We start from the raw sequence: 4,349 nt of genomic DNA, 5'->3' as shown, positions 1-4,349 counted from the left end.
TTAGTGTGTGTTAGATTTACAATATCTAAGCAACACATCCAGTTTTGGACAGGGAAAGAAACCAGGAACAAAATAACCTATATATCTATATATATATATATATAGATATATAAAGTCTTATATATATATATATATATATATATGCTTTCGCCTTGATCTGCATATATATCTATATATCTATATATCTATATATATAGATATAATCACTCTCATTTCATTATTACCCTGATCCTCTCCCTCCTTCTCCTTTCCAGCTTTCTCGTCCTTCAAATTCTTCCCTATATTTTAAACAACTTGAGTTTGATATCTCATTCTTGATTGAGAGATATGGGGGAAGAAGCTAAACAGGTGATATTTTTGTATTTTTCAAGTGTTTCTAATTCATTCCCATGCGTTTTGACTATTTTCGGGCTGCATTTAATTTGTTCTAATATTGGTTGATTGTTTTTTATTTGTATATGGTAGGAACAAGCTAAGGCAGAGGCTCAGCCATAGGAGAAGAAGATCAGAAAACAGAGGAGAAGAAGGATCAAGAGAAGCCATAGGAGAAGGAAGAGCCAAAACCACCATCTAATTTTTTTGTCTTGTACGTGGACTTGCATTGTGTTGGATGTGCCAAGAAGATTGAGAAGACCATAATGGGAATTAGAGGTTCCTCTCTCTCTCTCTCTCTCTCTTTCTCCCCCCCCCCCCCCAATTTTATTTGTATATTTAATCCTGTTTATGGATGGTATCAGGAGTGGAGGGGGTTGAGGTAGACATGGCTAAAAAGAAGTGACCATAAAGGGAATAGTGGAGCCTCAAGCTGTGTGCATGAAAATCATGAAACTCCCAAAAAGAAGAACCAAAGTCCTATCCCCATTGCCAGCATCTGAGGGTGAACCCATCCCAGAAGTTGGAGCTTCCCAGGTCTAATGCAGTATCTTTACTTAGAACTGAAGAAAAAAGTTAAAAAAAAAAAACAATGGAAGTTCTCACTTTTTTGCCAATATTCTTAACTCGCATGCATGTATGTGGTTTTGTGCTCTAGGTTTCTGGATTAATAACAGTGGAACTCATTGTTATTAATGCACTGTGAGGCCTGTGCTGAACAACTTAACAGGAAGATACTCAAAATGAGAGGTACTATATATATACGTCGTTGATCATGAGGAGGGTATGAAGAGAATGATGTACTATTACGAGCCAGTCTATGTGATGGAACGAATCCCATCCCCTCAGCTCTTCAGCGATGAGAATCCCAATGCATGTTGCATTTCATAATTAATTAGTAGTGTTATCATCATTTTGTTCATTTTTATTATAATATAAAAATATGCTGTGAGCCTGTGATCCTATATATGATAATGTAAAGTGTTCGACATGAGCAGCAGCTAGCAGCACCAGTACCAGTACTACTACTACTACTACTCGTGATGAGAGTTTTAGGGAAGTTCGGGGTAGTACTGTATGCATGTGAGGTCTCAAATCAATGTAATTAGATGCAAAATGATTAATAATATATATCATTCTGTATATCTTTATATGATATTATAGATCATACCTGCTAGCTTATATATATATATATATATATATATATATGAGCTGATATTGACCATGCATTCAATCAATCTGATAATTAAACCTAATATCTGCACATATACTGCTTTGGTAAATGCATTTGCTAGGGAAGGACTTTCTGAGAAAGCGGAAGAGATATTTGAGCAGCTGCAAGAGGCTGGGCACGAGCCAGATGTGTATGCTTATAATGCTCTCATGGAAGCGTACAGGTAATATCCGTTAACTGGATGCTCTACAAATATGTGCCATTTTCATTAATGTACCACACCTACTTGCATATGATAGAACAAAATCTAATCTATTGATCAGTTGGTTTGGGTTGTTGGAAGAGTTGTAGAAAATGACCAGTTTATAAAGTGTATGCTTGGTTTTATTAGTGCATATACTCCAATTGTGAACTTTTACTTACCTATACCATCATAAACCGTAACCTTGGCTCTTCCTAGATCCTGAAATCAGTTTCTCCAGTGAATCCTTCATTAGATTTGGTATCATGGCCCTTTCTTCTTCATCAGTTCAAGTATGCTCGATGTCCCCCTGAAGAATAACCTTTAATGTCAACAAGAGAGGTGTTCTTCTGATGGAGCTAAGAGTCTGCATCATTGTTCTCAGAGATCCTGTTGAAGCGCATTCCTTAGAAAACCATGTCTTAGCCACTAAAAGTAAATTTCTCTTGAAGTAAAATAGATTTTTAGATACTAAAATTTAACTCAATTAAATTAAGAATATTAATTAGTCCTTAAACACCTTATTTTGCGATAGTTGAAGGAAAAGATACATGTGCAGACACCTACTTAAGCCTAAAAGTTCAAGTATATAGATTAAACCTGATCATGTATCAACCCTTCTACTTTAAAATTGTGCAACTCAACACTCACATATGTACCATAACAAGGTCAATAGACCTGGAAAGAAAAACAACTTAAACCGGAAAATCTATGGAAAATCTAGCTAATACTACTGCTCTTTATTATATGATAGATAAAGCCGAAGGAAACTTTTAGAACTTAGCATTACAACAAAAATCTTAAAATTGACTGAAAAAACTAAAATCAAATATCAATCAACAAAATGACATATTCATCACGTCGATTCAACAAAAGCAGTAGTTTTCCAGCCCAACTTTCTGCATCCGATGCTAAGCATGCAGAACACAATAATATATCACTACAAGAAATGAAGTAGAACCCAACATACCTCATCAAATTCCATCTGAAAGGGTTGATAGTGCCCTGCTGCAGCAATGCCTCCAATCTTTCTTGACAGAAAATCTGAAAGTCCAGCTCCTATGCTGTTGCTAAATAAAGAGCGGTAGTATACTTCATTTGCTCAACTGATCCATTCCCTACGACCTCCTCACATTTTCTTCCAAAATAGTTGGATGTTTGGGAAGCAGAAGGGAGAAAATCATCATCAGACGATAAAAGCTCCATTACTTGTTGTGTATAGAAACCAAAGTACATATTAATACCTGCATGGTGTTCAGCTCTAGCAACCATCCCCTTTGAAGCTTTTGACATAACAAGGAAAGCCACTGCTACACATGACAACTGAAGTTTAATGAGAAACTAGATGATAATTTGTCAAGGAAGAGGCCCAATGGCACCCCCTTCCTCTTAAAAATGAAAAATAGTAGAATATGCATTAATATGAGAAATATTAAAGGGAAATTGCAACGCCTTACAAATTACGTCACAGTAACACTCCTACTTAGCAAACCATAACATGCATGTACATAAAATTATAGATTACCATGATTGCGTTTCCAATCAACTTTATTATAATCCAATAATTCTCTATACACCCAAACCATAGCATCAATACACCACAATGTGGTCCAACCCTCAAAGCCTTTTAAGCTATACAAATTCCATTATGTTATTACACAAATGGTCAGCTCAATGAGAGAGAGAGAGAGAGAGAGAGAGATTAGTGCAAAAGTAGTCATATTTACTAGAATTTCCAAAGCGACAAAGCTAGTTAAACTACATACATAACTGTAGAAATGGAATGTCATTTTACACGGGAAAAAAATAAAACACAAGTTGTAAGTAAACTTTTACAGAGCAGGGAAAAGGTGTCGGAACTTACTCTCTCTCTCTCTAGCCTTAAGCTTCTCTTCCAACACAAGTAATTCCTTCTCCTTCATCTCAAGGAAGCTTCTCAGAATGTCAGCCTTCTGTGATTCAAATATGTCAAAAAAAAAAAAAGGAATTATGTATAAAACTATCAATGAATTATTCATCGGGTTTGGAAAACAAAGTTGCTAGAAATATATTTAACACTTCACTTGTACAAGTACATTTTATGGTGGATAACTCCAAATGATACTAACCTCATTTGCAGACCATGAGAGATCCAAGAGATCCCCGGTGTAGACATAGATCCAAGATTTATATAAATATATATAATACTATATATATATTTATAGTATTATATAGCCCAGTGTCGTATAGAGTAAGTACAAAAACCACCCAAAGGCACAACACATCGACACCCTTGAGAAGCCCCGTTGTGCCCTTTTATAGAGTAGGTACAAAAACCTCATGCCTCCCCGGTGTCACAAAAAACCACCCAAAAAATGTGCCCTTTTATGAGAAGCCCCTTATGGGCCGGGGGAATCGTTACACTGAGTCTGTCGAACTGACTCAGTGAACGACGGGAAAGCCCTAAAGAAAGACTGCATCACTTTGTCATTTTCTATCTGATGCTCCCTCAGCTCCCGCATCTCTGTCCTCATTGCATCCAGCTGACTCTTGTAAGCTTCAGCATCCTTCTTATATTGCTCA

The 4,349-nt window shown here is 36.3% G+C and overlaps 1 pseudogene; it reads left to right on the top strand.

The window, feature by feature from the left end:
* The first annotated feature begins 229 nt into the window (after positions 1-229).
* Positions 230-1,263, top strand: LOC118343831 (annotated as a pseudogene).
* The last annotated feature ends 3,086 nt before the right edge of the window (positions 1,264-4,349 follow it).

The sequence above is a fragment of the Juglans regia genome, chromosome 11 (assembly GCF_001411555.2).
Source record: "Juglans regia cultivar Chandler chromosome 11, Walnut 2.0, whole genome shotgun sequence".
Lineage (NCBI taxonomy): Eukaryota > Viridiplantae > Streptophyta > Magnoliopsida > Fagales > Juglandaceae > Juglans > Juglans regia.
This window is presented reverse-complemented; position numbering and strand designations above follow the sequence as displayed.